At 49.7% G+C, this 16,380-nt stretch overlaps 1 protein-coding gene and 1 long non-coding RNA gene across 3 annotated transcripts in view; both read right to left on the reverse strand.

Annotated features, from left to right (window-relative positions):
* IRF2 (interferon regulatory factor 2) overlaps window positions 1-603 on the reverse strand; it is a 42,009-nt gene extending 41,406 nt beyond the window's left edge. The window contains exon 1 of one of the 2 annotated variants that reach the window (XM_035323843.1): window positions 332-603. The gene's annotated coding sequence lies outside the window, so the exon portion shown is untranslated. The remainder of the gene's footprint in view (window positions 1-331) is intronic. The other variant, XM_035323840.1, reaches the window with a different exon arrangement.
* Window positions 604-12,491: 11,888 nt separating this feature from the next.
* LOC118165644 lies at window positions 12,492-14,369 on the reverse strand. The gene is made up of 2 exons (XR_004750155.1): window positions 13,716-14,369; window positions 12,492-13,180 (listed from the first exon to the last, which is right to left on the reverse strand). It is a non-coding gene; the product is annotated as an uncharacterized LOC118165644 (long non-coding RNA).
* Window positions 14,370-16,380: the final 2,011 nt, after the last annotated feature.

Below are 16,380 nucleotides of genomic sequence, written 5' to 3' on the forward strand. Positions count from 1 at the left end.
GGGAGGCGGAGGCGCGGCCGCCGCTTGTGTAACGCGCGGGCCCACCGGGAGGGGCCGGGGCCGGGGCAGCGCCAGCGCCCCCCGCCCGCTGCGGGCCCGGACCGCGGCCCCCGAGCCCCGCACCAAGTGCGGCCAGCGGGTGTCCCCCCCCCCTGGGAAAAAATCCCGGCCCCCCCCCCGGCAGCGCGGCCCGTGCCCCGGGGCCGCGGCCTCCCCCCCCCCCCCCTTCCTCCTCCTCCTCCTCTTCCTCCTGCAGCGGCCTCGGTGCCCCCCCGCTGCCCCCGCACCCACCGCCCCGCACCCGCAGCGATCCGGGAAATAGCGGCGGTACCGGCGGCAGCGCAGCGCTGTGCGGGGGGCGTCCCCGTCCCCGTCGCCGTCCCCGTCCCTTCCCGGCGCGGCTCGGTGCGATCCCTCAAGGTTACCGCCGGTTGCCAGGGGACGCGGGCTGGAAATGAAAACAGGCGCTGAATAATCGCGGGAGCAAAACTAAAAGTGCCTCCCTCCCTCCTCCTCCGCCCGGGCGGCGAGGAGGGCCAGATCGAAAGCAAAACAAGGAGAGGAAGCGGCGAGCAGCCGGCGCTTGGAAATCCCCCCGCCTCCTTCCCTCCCTCCCTCCCTCCCTCCCCGCCAGGCCGGGCCGGGCCGGGGCGGCCGCGCAGGCGGCGGGGGCAGGGCTCAGCGCCGGGCCCGGAGACGGGCAGGGCACGGCTGGGCTCGGCGCGGCTCGGCACGGCTGGGCTCGGCCCCGCAGCGCGGCACGGCCCCGCCGCCGGGCCCGGCGCGGCCGCTGCAGCGCCTCAGGGGGCCCCGCTGTCAACACGGGCGTCCTTCGGCTTCCCCAGCCCCACGGCGGGCCTCCGGGGGGCGGCCGGAGCCCTCCTGGGGTTTACAAAGCCGCCCTCGGTCATGGTGTCCGAGGAGAGGTTGAGGGGCTGCAGGGTGTGAAAGCGGCCCGGGGGAGGTCGCAGGTATCGTTAGCAGCCTTCCCTTGATGAGGGAAGGCTCCATGAGTTAGGGACACTGGGAGATAGGAGATCTGGTCCTGCCTAAGTACAGCATGTCATTACATTTCTCCCATACACGTGTCCTCTACACATTTACACACTTGTCCAGCTGAACAAGGGGCACACACACGTGTGGATGCATACAGGACACCTCGGTTTGCTCGCACCCTGCTCTCTGCAAAAGGAGATGGAGGCGTTCCCTGGGTGCGCAGGTGCTGTGAGGACCCTCAGCCGTGGCAGCCCTGGCCACACGCAGGAGCCTGAGGTGTCTGCTCTTGTGGGCAGTGAGTCCTCCTCGCCAGGATGCGATCTCTTCACACTGAGGCAATCACTTCAAATTGAGAAGGTCACGGGGAGTTTTAGACAAAGGGGTTGGAAAGTAGACAGGTACTGAAGAGCACTTGGGCACATGCATCCCCTGGCAGGGAAATCACAAGGATTTAAGGTCCTTGGGTAAAGGACAGGATGAAAGTTGGCAAGAGCCAAACAGAGAATGGTAGAAAACTCTCAGAAAAGATAGTGCCACATAAGCAGCCTCAGGAGTGAGAAGAGGGCCCAGGGTGTCTAGCTTCACATCAGCACATTGATGGAACGGATGTGCTTGGAGAGGAGATCGGGGGGATGCTGTAATAACAAGATACACTTGTGTAGGAGGGTCAGGCTGGGCTGCGTCTGAAGGGAAGGGGGCTATACGCTCCAAAAGCAGTCAGATCAGCTAAAACTAGCAACTAAAACCAAATTTTTATAAGACTTAAGGTCTCCAGAGGAAAAGGGAAGGATTCAGATGGTAGTACCAACTCTCTGAGACAGGTCAGGCTGGTGACCCAAAACTGCTGCAGAGCAGCTGGGAAATGTTGGGATGGAATGAGACCAGGAGCCCTTCCACCCCCCAGCAGGCATGGCAGAAATGGCAAAGAATCAGAGAACAGCAAGGGTAATTAAAAATACAGAATGACCCAGACTGACTCAACAGACCAGGATTGTTATGGTTTTAGAAAGGAGCCAATGCAAAAAAGTCAGGCGAGAGAAAATACACAGTCATGAATAGAGAAGAATGGGGATGGATTATTTGCTTTCTTTTCTAATATAAGAACTAGAGAGCATCAAGTGAAACTAGCAGGTGGCAGATTTAAAGCAAACACGAGGAGGTGGTTCTTCACACAGCAGGTAATTAAACGGTGGCACTTCCTGCTTTAAGGTGCCAAAAGTTCACACGGAATCAGAAAAAGCACCCGAACACACTCAGAGAATAAAAAAGAAAAAAAAAAAAAAAGAAAGAAAGAAAAGAAAAAAGAGGTGCTTTAAATGTAAAGACACAGCCTCTGCATCAAGCTGTCCCCTAAGCAGCAGATCTCTAGAGGCTGGAAGCCATTCTCTGGGTGACTTGGTATGTCCTTGCCGTGCTACGTGCTGTCATAGACGTGTGTCGCTCACAGCAGGATGGATCTCTGAGCTAACTCATACTTCAGAGTCGTTTTTGCGGTCATATAGTTGTGTATCAACGCCATACGCAAGCAGGAGTAGCCTTACGTGTCTTGGCAGACCTGTTGGCAAACCAGGGCTGTGGAAATGCATAGCAGTTAACAAAATGCTCTCCTGAAAACATGGGCTTTGTCTTTTAGGGACCAGAGGGAGGGCTTTGCTTATGTGCCACGTTACCCTGCCAACTTGCCAAAGTCTTCACAGGTTTACAGCACACACCAGTTTGGAAGGAATAACTTAATAAGACACAGTTTTGTTCCAACCACCTTGTTCTAAGGGTTACAAAAGGCCCAATTGTGAATGCTGGCAAATTGCTCAGGAGATGGGAGTTGCCGAGTGCCGCTCACACAGCTCACCCTTTACAAAGGGAACAGCAGCCCTGGCTGCTTTTTGCAGTGTTGTGGCTGTTGTCATTTCCAGTAATATACTTTTAATTCGCTCACAGAATGAGTGAGCTATGAAAGTCTGTAGTTTAGGTACCAGCATATACTGTGGGAAAAATGCTTACAATCGTATTAATAATTTAGTCTCACACTCTCACACTCGGAGGACTACTTATTCACACAGCGGCAACACTGTGAATGACACTAATTGTGTTCGGTCACAGAAAACACAAGTGGCTTACTGGAGAAAACAATAACCAAGCCATTTAGTAGAATTTGCAGCCCGCACTTTCCATTTCTTCCCACTGCCCTCAGCTGATCCAGATTGGGCTCATTCAAGGCATTAACAAAGACATTTCTCTCCACGTCTTCACTGATGAGAAATTTACAGGATGTACTAGAAGTTAAATCTTCTGTTGTGATTCTTTCATGGTGTTGAAAGGTAATGGGAATGGACAGCTTCTGGTTTTTAAACATAGCTTTCAACAGTGACTCATTCCATGTGAAAAAAAAAAAAAAAAAAGAGAGAGAGACTTACCGTTCACAACTTTGCTGTTTCAGTAAGATCTGACATCCTTAAAATCAGAAAATTTAACCATGAAGCATCAAAAATCCAGATTTTGCAGAATTGCCAAAGTTTGCAGCCTACTAATTATCTTCCTTAGGGAATCAGCTGGTTCCACTAGCATCCTGCCTTTCGTTCACTAAAGATTAACTGTTCAGGCCTGGCCTTCATTTCTGTGAGAAAACAACAGCAATAAAACCAACACAAAATTGAAAATGGGTATTCCTGAAGTTCCAGAAGGTAAATAAGCCTTTAAGAGAAGCTGACTGTACCATCAGTTCAGTTCTTCAGATCCACTGTCACACAGGCACTGTGACTGCCTATCACCAGCACTGAAGGTGAACAGCTGAATTTTCTCATGGAGTTGGGTCCCAAGCTTATGTATTTGTATTTTTCTGCATGTTTTTCTGGTATATTAAAGTAGGAAAGCTGTGCAGCAGAAACCATGTTGGTAATTTGCATTAGAGGTGAGTGCTTAGCAAGAGAAGAAATTAGCTGCAAGTCTCCCATAATTCTTGCTTTAACACATCCATGCCTTCCTGAGTGCCCACACCCATTTTTCATCTTGATGCACAGTGAAATTTCTTAGCACTTTTAATTTGTCCTGTGGAAAACATTCTGGTGCTGATGTAATCTGTAATACTGATATTTTTAGATAGTACATAGCAATGCCATCTTACTTTATAATAAAAGAAAACCCAACAGATTTCTGGTTATAGTTAAGAATTAGAAGTATTTGGATATTATAAAAACACATATAATCACTCCAAGTTTAATGAAAAAAAAAAATCTGGCTAACTGTTCAACTGTTTAATAGCTTCTTGTAATGCATTTATTCTCTGAGATCAGCTTTATTCATTGGGTGTTTATTTATTTATTTATTTACTTGGTGTTTATACTGCCATAAATAAAAGGACTGTCTGGTCTTTGGTGTTTCTGCAGTGTTCTACAAGTATTTATGATCGTGTTAAAATTAACAGAAAATGAAGTTTCACCAGGGACAGAAGGACAGAGTTGGCAGGATGCTCCCTGGTCGATTTTGTTGCAGTCCCAGCCTCGGCATCAGAAGGGGGACAGGCCCAGCAGTGGCCATCAGGAAGACTTTGGAAATCATCGCACATCTCAGCGTGCACCTGGAGAGACATCTGTTTTTTATTTCTGTTGCTCAACAACTGTGTGAAAAAAGACTAACTTATTTAAGTGCCAATTGAGCACATACTCCAGTGTGTGCTTAAGTGTAAGGACACGACTGATTCCTACCGGGCTCAGAGGGATTCCTCGCGTGCCTGACGTTATGTGTGCACACAGGAACATGGGTGGAGGAAAGCCTCTCCATTCACCTTGATTTTGCCTGGATTCCTTAACTCAACCTTTTTGTGGTCTTTCCTCATTTTTTTTTTTTCTTATTTATTTTTGTGCTCCCCCAACTGCAGGGTGGCGTGCCGCTTGCTCAGGATGCTTCCACGAGCTGGGATGCGGTCCCCTGCCTGTTCCTGGTGGGGCTCAGTCATTGCCATCCGAGGGGACAGACACATGGTGTGAGCAGCCCCCGGGCAGCTACAGCAGGAACCCGCTGACAGCAGCAGTACCGTATGCCAGCAGCACCACCCCAGCACTATTCACAGCACGGAGAGAGGTTTTTTAAGGCATTTCTGTACAAACTCATCCATGTGACGTCTTTGTCTTCAGCTAGGTTATGCTGGCAAGGAGACCTGCCCCGAGAGTCTTAACAGGGAGTTATGGAGTACTCCTCAGCTCTCATATTTTTCAGCTGTGCTCATCTCCCGATTGCTAAGAAAGCAGATGATAGGAGCATTGTTTTGTTTTTATTGGTAATAATTACAGTCATCATTACTGAAGACCATTCCAAGATGGAAAAATCTTTTGCTATTTTAGGATTGTGCAAGTATGTTTCAGGGTGACTTCAGACCAGGAATGTCTGAATTATCTAAAGAAAGTGCTCTGAGTAAGATATTTTTAATCAACACTGTAAACACACTGTCTTCTCTAGCCAGCAGCGTGTGCAGTTCTCAAAGCGTGCCAATACTGCGTAAGAGAAAGAAGAAGAAAAAAAAGACCAATGTGAAAATAAAACTTTTCCATTGCAACACAAAGCCTCTCACACTTTCTGTAACTGAGGTGCCCTCACTGAGGTGCTGCCTTATCCAGCCGTTAGGGGATTCTGTGTGAAAGAGCCCAGAGACAAAATAATGCTTCTCGACAGGTTTCAGATGATCAGAGGATGGCAGAGGCTGGCAGGGCGCTCTGGAGCCCACCTGGTCCAGCCCCTGCTCAGGCAGGGCCACCTGGAGCTGCTTGCCCACGGCCACATCCAAGTGGCTTTGAAAGATCTCCAAGGAGGGAGACCCCACAATTTCTTTGGGCAACCTGTGCCCATGCCCCGTCACCTGCACAGCACAGAAGTCTTGCCTGGTGTTTAGACAGAAGCTCAACGTTCCAGTTTGTGCCCAGTTTTGTTCCTTTAGGAAGGGAGAAAACAGTGAGTTTGCTAATACCGGTATTGTGAGGCTTTTTTTACTCACTCTTGTCTCTTGGCTCATACAGCAAATTTTATGGAGGAAAGTAGTTCTTTAAAAACAGGTACAGCATCTTGACATTTCAGGGCTGAAGCGGAGCTTGGCAGAGAAAGCATGGACTGGAGCCAGGCTGCTTCAGTAGATCCTACCTGAAACTGGTAGGATCACCCTGTCTGTAGTAGTGCATTTCACCCAAGTGGAAGCTTTTGTGGCATTTATCCCAGTGAAACTGAGGTAGAATAAAAAGATAAGTGATGCATTGTCTGTTGGTTTGACAAAGCAGAACAAATTCTTTTCTTCCAGAAGATGATGAGATATTAAGGGCTTTGCTTCTTATCATGTGTAAACACAGGCTTTGATTTAATGGATTCAAAACTTATTTGTTATTAAAATCAGGCCAATTCTCTCTGTTGATGGGGAAGAGATTTTTTTTTTTTTTTTTTTTTCTCTTTTCACTTTCTGTTTGTAGTGGATTTTCATATATAAGGAAGTCTTTCCCGGGGCAGGCATCACAGAAGTGCTCACCAGATGTATTCCCTCACCAGCCTCACAGAGCAGCAGCATGGGCCGTCACCCCACCAGCACAGAGAGAAGAATTTCAAGTCTTTTTAGCCCATTTCTGGCCTTTGTCTGGGTACAAGTGGGTGCCCAGGCTGTGTTAGAGGAGACAGGGGGACAGAAGGGTGCAACGTGGAGCAGCATCCCAGCTCAGGCTGCCTCCTGATGGCAGACCAGGCAGTGCTCCGTGCCCGCAGCAGCCTCTGAGGCCACACGTCTGTGGGGCTACTTAAATATAGCTCAAGCCTTTCCTCCGTGGTGCGGTCCCCATCTCACACTGCAACACAGACTGGGTGATGGCCGAATGTGACCCTTGGGAATAAAAAAAAAGGGATCCTATTATAAACATTTAATTTTAGGCTCTTCTGCCTTAAGTAAAAACGGCCACTGCAAGTTACAAGGCCATTTCCAGGTGAGAACCTTCTTTGAAGCTGTGGCTGTTGTATCTTGCCTAGTCAGTGTTTGATGATTAAGGGGAGAGTAGTGAGGGCTCGTCTAAGGAGCCCTGCCTGCTGACTGCCTGTGCATCTCCAGCGCAGCAAGGCTGACCTCTGGAGAGCCTCCACATCCCACACTGCCCGTCTTCCCCAGGCACAGGCAGATGCAACAACTCCTGCATGTGCTCAGCTCCCCTCCTGCACCTTTGTTGCTAGCCTGCAGAGTCCAGCAAGATCATCTTCTGAAACGCAGCAGCTGGCTCTGGTGAGCTGTTTCTGGAGTGCAGATCGCTGGTGACTCATCTCTCCTGAAGCCCATCGTGCTGCACTTCTCCTTTGACAAGTCATTTCTGTCGCTCTGACCGTTGCCCTGTTCTCAGGTTTGCTAAGCCGGCACAGCCAAGGAGACACTCCTCCCGAGGAGGGATACAAGGGGCGCGCAGAAAACCAGTCTCAGAGGATGAACATGACCCAACACCAACTTCAAACCACCCGTTCCCAGAATTGGCCATCACCGACAGGGTGGGCTTATGGGGAAAGCACCCTGGGGAAGGCGGCAGTGAGTCAGGTGTGCGAGAGGTCTCAGCCCCCAGAGCAGGGCTGCTTTATCGCTGGAAGAGAGCGCGGTTGTGGGAGGGGACGGAGGAGGAAGACTGTTGGCTATTAATAGCAAATATGAGTGGGAGCTTTGTTTTGAATGGGCTTATTTAATTAGCGTTGTGCAGTGCAGAAGTAAGGCTCGTGGTGCACTTCACCTGCTGAGGAGTCTCATCTTGTTCTGTTTTACAGCGCCTGGCACAAACGTGCCCTGCTTTTTCAGGACCCTCTTGTGCAGTGCTGCCAATAGCAATATTGGTCTACACAGTGGTTCTCCAGTGTCACGTTATATTTGTCCTTGTGTTTTCAGTACCTCAGAGAAACAAACAACAGCAACCAGAAAGCAGCTACTTAGGTCACGTAAAGCTAGGAGACAGCAAACAGGGGCAGGCTTGCTTGCTTCCTTAGCTCTGTGAGACATGGCTCAGCAGCTGGACCCGTCAACCCAGCTAGACATCACTAGCACATTAAATTAGTGGGATTATTTTTGAGGAAGAAAAAAAAAAAAAAAAAAAAAAAGCTCGGATGCTTGTGGTTATTATTTGCCTATTTGCACCTTGCTTTAAATAATTGCATGCGGGGTGGGAAATCCTCCTTTTAATGAAAGAAGAAAGGAGTACTCCGCAAGTATGCATGTTACTGCACTGATAAGCAACAACCGGCCCCGAAGGTAAGTTTTAGTAGGCAGATACCAGCAGCAAAGGCAAGGGCAGACAGCTGCCAGTTCAGACAGAGCTCCTCCTCTCCCATTAAGGTAGCTTTATGGGAATGCTGAGTCACCTGTTCCCTGCATAAAAGAGCTGGAGGAAAAGTAATTATGTATAATTTTCTTGCATTTCTTCTGCTCCCACACCACCATTTCGCTTTTGGAGCGAATCTGGCTGCGGAGTCAAGAGTTCTCTTTGTTGGAAAGCATTATAGCATTGTACCTTGGGCTAGATATGTAAAAGCCTGATAAGCAGGTGGTAATAACTCCCAGTCCGCTTCAAAGAAAGGGTAATGTGTCATTTCTTGGTGAGCAAACACTTAGTGCACATAAAACAGTCATAAATAGTTTGTGGAATACTTGCAAATAACATTTACACAAAAGCTATTAGTAGCTATGCCGGTGAGGCTCCTGCAAGCTTCCTCTTCTCTTTCTGACCTGCATTTAAGGTTTTTGTGAAGCTGTCCCTGCTCTCTCCCCAACCTGGGGGGTTCTGTCCATGAAGCCAAGCTCTCCAGCTGCCCTGCCAGCACCCCATCCCTCTCAGGTGCTGAAGCAGAAATCCACAGCTGGTTGTGGTGATTTTTAGCTCCCATCCCTCTAAGCAGCAACATCACCGCTGCTCCAAGCTGCTCCAAAAGCATCTCCTTAAAGCCCATGTTCATGGCCGGTGTCCCCAGGCGTCCCAGGACAGTGGTGGCATGGAGCATCCCACCCTGTCCAGCTGTGCCCCTGCTCCCCGTGTCCCTGGGCCAAAGCCACATGCTGCTGTGCCCCATGGATTCAGACACAAAGGGGAATGGGCACAGAGGGTAGCTCTGAGAAGAGCTGCATTGCCTGGCCTGTCACCCCATCCCTTCACTCGCATAATCCAGCTTCACTGTAGCTCTCCTGCCCTTGACCTAACAGCACAGCTATCAGCCAAAGAGAAGGTCAAGGTGGCCTGTTATGTGGATTTTCCCCCAAAGTCACAGACTTTGTCTTGTGTTAGTCATGACGAACTGAGGACGTGACAAAGGCAAGAAAAGGCAGGTTGCTCAGAGGTGCCCCTCTTCCCTGCATTATTGGTGGTGCTGGTGAAAGGCATCGCACCGCCCTGCGTGCCCTGTGCGGAGCCCTTGTCCTTCTTCTCTGGCTTCCTGCCAGCCTGTGGATGTTGCTGCTCATGTGCTGTTTTGCTAGCTTGAAGGAAAGGCCCAGAGGACAAAAGCCACAGAACTTGGAGGGCTTCCTGAGTGTCCATCATCACTGGGCTCCTTTTAGCCTGGGGCCATCTCCCTTGCAGTGTTTATTGCAAACAGCTGCACGAACCATGGCAACACCAGAAATAGGCGACCATCTTCATCCCTCTACCCTTTCCCCACCTCTGCAAGCCTGATCCAACTCTTTTCCTCTCCTTGTTGGATATTTTCCCTGCCTCACCAGCAGCGCGGAGGAGCTCTGTCGGTCTCTAATCACGTTAGCTCTGAGCTGCAGTTTTTCCATTTTCCTGCTAACGTCCCCGAGGGATGCAAGCAGGCCCGTTGTGCTGGTGCTGCTCGGCTGTGCCCTCGCCTTTCATCTGTGCCTCAAAGGCTTCAAGTGAAAGCAGCCTGGAAGTGGGCGGCACCTGCGATTGAGTCTGCTTACGTCTGCCATCGGTGTGTGGAGTGCTCCGCACTGCTTTGCAGGGTGGCCAAACACACGATCCTCTGTTTCAGGAAGGAGGTAAATGGTGAACTCTGCCGCAGATACGCTATCTTTTCAGCCATGCACGGGCTGAGACACAGCCAGAACAATGAGCCTGGAACAGCAGAAACTTGCCTCTTCACTTTTACACTTTTCCGAATCCCACCCTGGGGTTGCAGAGGTCTGTGCCGATTTGCTCCCGTCTGTTGCAGCGCCCTTGCACACAGATAGGTTGCTGTTCCGTGCCAGTGTCTGCACTCGCGTCCACATTAGAATCTAATTTCCCAATTTAAGCTCGATGACACAACGGATTTATTCCTCTACTGTTTTGATTCAGCTGCAGGCCTGATTATAAGCGATTCGCCTTATAATAGGCAGGGGGCAGCTCCTGCCCTGAGGGGATGCTGCGGCACCAGCCCAGCCGGGGAACGTGCAGAGCCCCGCGCAAGCTCTGCTCACAGCTCACCCCTCACCACACGTGGCATGAAAGGAACATAAACAGGAAGCACAAAGCCACAGGAAATTAGACGACTGAAGTTTCACTGTTCATAGAAGCATTATTTTTAATATTTCTATTGCCATGCCTCGTGTCAGGAGAGAGCGTTCAACTTCTCACTCTGCTCAGATGTTGGGAAAGAAAAAAATTGGTCCCTTCAGGTGATGGGTTGTTTTCCAACCTGATTATCACAGTGTTATAACATGGTAACCCTGATCCCTATCTATTCACATCACGGGTGCTGAGATCTGGCCCCAGGCGCAGCTCCAAGCAGGGCGTTGGAGCACTGGCTCCGTGGCAATATTCGAGCCAATTTCTTCAGACCTGGGTGTCCGTGAAAGTTGCTGTTGTCACTGCTGTTGTGCCTGCTCAGGGGTCAGCAGTAAGGCACGCTTCACCTGCATTTCAGTCATCAGGACAAGGCTAATTACTGCTATTTTGTTCTGAAGTAAGGGGGAGAAGATATGAGCTTTGTGGCATTTCTCAGAGCGCTCATTTTAATCCTTCATAATTTTTTTTCATTATTCTCTCAGCAAAATTCCAGCATCTATGTATTACATAGATGAGCAGTTTTCTCCCAAATCCTCAGGCTTTACATGGTAAACGAGCCACTGATCTCCTCCTGCTGTCCTTGCATACCTCACCTCCAGGATTCCTTCATCCACAAATTCGGCTCCATCCCCTACCCTGCTAATTGAGGGACCCACTGTCTGTTCCAGACGTAATTGTCTTGCCATGCTGTAAATCAGGCAGTCTCCCTGATGATTCCTCTTGTCAGCAGAAAGCTTAATGTTGATAAAATATGAGTCCTCGTCTTCCTTCTCCCAGCACTTCCTCTGTGCCTGCTCTGTGCCCACTGTGGCCATTCGTCACCCAGGTTCACCGTTCCCTTCTGAATATAGTTTTCTGACTCAGGATGCCTCTCCTGGCTTTCAAGGCCTTTCCTGGTGCCTGTTGCCCAGCAAAGCCATCTCTGCTCCTCTGCTTTGTTCCCAGCTGCCACTCGCATTTGGAAGATGCTCCGGAGAGGCATCTTGCACAGCTCCTGGCTACCTTCCAATTTCTCCTTAAAACTCTTCATTGTAACCACAGAAAACCCCATGGCAGATTGCTGCCTCTTACACTGCCCAGCACCATCTCCTCAATCCCTTTTCTTTTCTCTCCAGACCCGCCTGGCCTGTGTCCCTCACTTGTGAGGTCTCTGAGACTGCAGCGTGGGAAGGTTTGGGGCTTCCCAGGAGGCATTAGCTCTCCTCTGCTCCTGCCCAAACTCACAGTCAGCCCTTCCCAGAGCCCTGCTGTTCCTGTCCCGCATGTTGCCACAGCTACAGCTGTGCCCTGACCTGCTCCATTGCCCACCTCTTGCACTTCTCCTTCCCCTCCGCCTTTTCCCTGCTTTTCTCCCAAGCCCCATCACGCACCACTAGTGGGACACAAATCAGCACTGACAGTTTACCTGCAGGTTTTTACTTCTGCTATTTAAGGCATTCCCCTGGTTTTATGGTTTTGCTCCTTTTTCCTTGCAGGTTTTTGTGTCTTGGCTCTGAGCTCAGCCTACCCCGTGCCTGCAGGATGGAGGATGGTCACCACCCTGAAGGCTTGCAGTGACCGTCCTCCCCCCTCCTTAATTTTCCCTGCTCCCTGACCCCTTCCCCCTTGTCCCACACCCCCTGTTTTGTAAGCCAGGCTGCTTCCTCCTTCCCCCCCTCCCTGGGAGCATTTTCTGAGCATTTTTTTAGCCACTTCCCCTTTTCAGGCTTGACGTGCACCCGTAGATTAACGAGCACGCAGCATCCTGGGCACACACTGGAGTAACCCTCTGCCTCCAACTGCCTGCCGCAGCACATTTTAATCTCATCAACAACTGCACAAACTATTTATAATCAGCTCTCTGATTACATTCCTAAGGTCAGCATCCAGCCTGAAAGACTCGAAGCGGCCCATACACTGCTGCAGAGCCCCCTGTCCCCCGGGGGGGCTCACGGAGCTGCTGCAAGGTGTCCGGCCTCTGGAGCCCCAGGTGCCACCTCTTCCTCGCTGTCCCCCCTCTCGCTGCCCCAACTCGTCCCACTGCATCTCCCCTGGTGGCTCTGTGCTGTGGTGAGAGGAGGTACCTTCGGGGAAAGATGATTAAAAATACCCATGCTGGCATGCCCAGCAGGTCAAGCCTGCGCTACGGTCTGCACACCGTACAGCCCAGCAAGGGGTGTTTGTATGCTGGCCCCAAGGGGAGCGTGGGCAGCCTGGGAGCAGAGCCCACAGCCACCCTCACAGCTCCCTGCTTGTCTTTTTTAGCCAATTCCAGCACAACCCCAAACCCTGGTGTTTTTCAGTGAGGTTGGGAACCGAGGCCCTCAAAAGTATCTCTCAGGGCAAGCAACAATTTCATGTGGGCTGCAGAAAAGACTGTCCTTGTCCCTTTGGCCACCCTCCTCCTCCTCCTCCTCCTCACCACCCCTGCAGCAAGTACAGCTGGGCTGCCGCTGCTACTCACCCTAAACCTGCAGAAACCAAGCCCAGCACAACAAAAGGAAGCCATCCATACCACTTCAGCTGGCCTTAACAAGCAGGTTGCCATCAGGTGAGAGCTGTGGTCTTGGGCAGTCCCATGTGGAGGTGGTGGCTCCTGGGATGGGGGTGAGGCACATCATCAGTCCCAAAGCTGACCCAGCCAGCTGAGCTCATGAATCGTCTCCCTGGGGTGTCTCGGCACCATTTGGGCTTGGCTTTAGAAACCCATGGTCCTTTGGAAAAGTGCAAAAGCTGCCTCTTAGAGCTGGTCTACTGCTGGACCAGAAAGCCCCAGTACAGCAGGGTGCCAGTCAGAGAGGGGTTATACATCACATACAGCCCTCAGGAGGACAGCAGGCATAAAATACAGTGAGAAGTGAAAGCAGGGGGAAGAGTCTGGTTTGCATTTTGCAGCTGGATGCTTTCCCTTGGTAGCACCAGGCAAGGAAGGCACAGGCCCCCTGAGAGCAGCCCAGCTGGAGACTGAGTGGTGCTGCTGCCTTCCCTCGCTGCTTCTCGGGTCTTCCACACATCTCAGGAGACATTTTTCATTATAATAGGGTCACGTAATCTTATACATGCCCTATGGTGGACAGGCAAAGGCTAACCAAGAATTAGGGACCCTCAGGTGAACATATGTCTGCATTAAATGTCAGGCCTGAGGCCTGAAGGGGCCACAGCTCACCTGGGGTTGCTGATTGTCTGCCTGAGGTCTTGCTATTAATAAAGGGCACAGAGAGGGCTGCACATGTGGGGCCAGCAGCTCACCTGCAGTCTGGACAACAGGGCCAGGAGAACTGCCATGCTGGGCACAGGAGCCAGCCGGGGAGGAGGAGGCATGGGAGGGCCCGGGGCCTCTGCAGAAGAGCCGCTTTACCTCGTTAAGGCCTACTGCTAACGAGGCAAGGTTTATCTCCCTTTAGCCAGCCTTTCTGCACATTGCCATGCAGGAGAGGTGTGGGCAGTGCGTTTGAGGAAGCTGCTTTCAGCTGAATGGGATTAAAAGGGAACCCAAAGTGTTCTCATTTCGGTACCAGAAGTTGAAAGGGAAAGAGGAAACTCTGGTGTCTGTTAAGAAGGATCCTACAAAAACAAATTCCGCTGTAAGGCAGCTGCCAAAGTTTAGTTTTAACTATGGTTTTTTTTGGGCAGAAAAGTGTAAACTGGACAGTGCTGGTGGTTCCCACTGCTCTCCTTAGATGGTGGCAGGGTTATTTCTTAATGACCATGAAGGGCTGTGGTAGTACTCTTCATCCAGAGGCTCACCCTTACATCAGATACTCTCAGGCCACGCAGTTAATATTGCTATTTTATGCATATGAAAGAAAACTTGCTACCTGGTCCTTTTTAGAGGTAATGAGACAACTTTGAACGGCCTGTTTCCATATACAATCTAAATCCAGGAGGGCCAATTATACCATCTAGGTCGGTCTACTAAACCCTATGCTACTGAATTTCACCAGCTGAGTCCACACAAAGCTCATCACCTTCAGCTAGACAGAAACTTTGTGGCCTTGCGTGTGCAGCAAGCAGGGGCAGAGCACCATCGCTGGCCAAAACAAGTCCTCTGAGCTTTGGGGGCAGCAGCCGTGAGTTACTGAGCCCGATTCAAAGTCTTGCCTTCCAACACTAAACAAAAAAAAATACTTCTGGTAAATGAATACTGTGCATCTTTCTTACTTCTGAGGCACTTTAATTATGCGACTGACTTCACGACAGAACATTTTGGTCTCTAGCAAGGAAAAATAAATGTTTTATTTGGTTGGAAATGTTAGGTCTTAATTTTAGTTTTATAGTCATCCAGGAAAGTCCCAATTACAGAATTAGATTTTGAAGGCTCACAGACATAAAAAGGGTATCGGAAAGCTTACAAAGCAAGTTTTCCTCTCCATCTATTTTCAGCAATCACCTTTCACGATGCAGGCAAAACAAGTTATTGCAACATCCTTCTATTTAAAGACCATCACCACAGGTATGGCAGGAGGTTTTTTTTGGTGGGATGCATTTTTAAATTATTAAATATTACGAAACTATCCATGCAACAGTGGTCCAGCACGCATCTGCAGTGGAAGATGCTTTGTGTTTGGGAGTGTCGTCTGGGTGGGTCTAGGATAGCAGAGACAGCCCCTTTCTGCCTTAAAACGAGCTGATTCAGTTCTGCTTTGATATGTGATGAGAAAGGCAGGGGGAGGTTTTCTTGGCCCTCGGTGATGTGATGTTCCCGTGTTCCTTGGGCTGCAAGTCCCCGGCAGCAATAAACACCCAGGCTGACAGCAAGCAGCCGCTGGGAGGTGTGAAAGGGTTGCGTCATGCAGGAGGGTTTCGGTTTTGTTTTCAAATTGTTCATTAATGTGAGTTCTGTGGATTATTGTGCTACCTACACTGACACCCCGTGGTGATGAAGCAGTAGTTTGTCTCTGAACCTTGATCGCAAGAGAAACAGTTGTTCTGCTATGACTGTCCTGCTGCAGACACTCACCAAGAGGAGCAAATATACCACCGAGAGGGAGTTTTTCCTTGGATTAAGTATACTTCCTTGCAGGGTATAAGGAGAAAACTCTTCTGCTGTTATCCTTTACTACCCATACTGTTAATATTTCTAGAAGTGATTTTATATGCCTACTGGCTGGCCTCAGCAGTAAACAAACAAATATAAGATTGCATTAACAAATATAATTTGAATATAAAAAGGTATTTGCAATTGAAAACATTACAGTATACGTGTCCAGAAAGTGAGCCAGTGTATTCGGGGTTTTGAATTTTTTGAGTTCTGTTTTATCAAGATAACTTATTTTTAAGCTATCAAAAAATAATACAAAGAAGCGTCGTGAAAGAGTGCCTAAGGGGAAGCTTGGCTGCATCCTTCAGCTACCTGAAAGGCATCTACAGCATCAGTGGAACCAACTCTTTTACCAGTGCCATAGCAAGAGGCAACAGTCACACACTGCCACTTGGGAGGGCTGGGATGGATGCTGTGAATGCCATGGGGGTTGTTTTGGTTTTACACACCACCCCGGTTTCACCTGTTTGACTAGATCATATTTTTTCAAGTTACCATGAGCTTAGTTTACAAGCTCTATCCAGACCTAAAATCCTCCTTGCCAGATGGTGTTCAAGGATGTTCTCACCTCCACCCCTTCCCTTCTCCACCTGTCTCTTTCTCTGCCCTTACGCCACACTGATGAACACCACACTGGGAACACCAGCCCTTGGCTAGAAACAACCCCAAAGCCTTCCTGGCTCCGTGGAGCAATTTACTCACCTGGAGTGAAACGCAGCTCTTGTACTGAGAGGAAAGGACAAATGGGAACATTGACTCTTTCCCTAAATCCCCTCTATACACCTTCCTAAATATCCTAAATTCATTGCAGCTTAGCTTTGACTTCGTTTTACTCTATTTAACACTAGAAAAGTTGTAGAACCATTTTTCCTT

This window comes from Oxyura jamaicensis, chromosome 4 (genome assembly GCF_011077185.1).
Source record: "Oxyura jamaicensis isolate SHBP4307 breed ruddy duck chromosome 4, BPBGC_Ojam_1.0, whole genome shotgun sequence".
Taxonomy (NCBI): Eukaryota; Metazoa; Chordata; class Aves; order Anseriformes; family Anatidae; genus Oxyura; species Oxyura jamaicensis.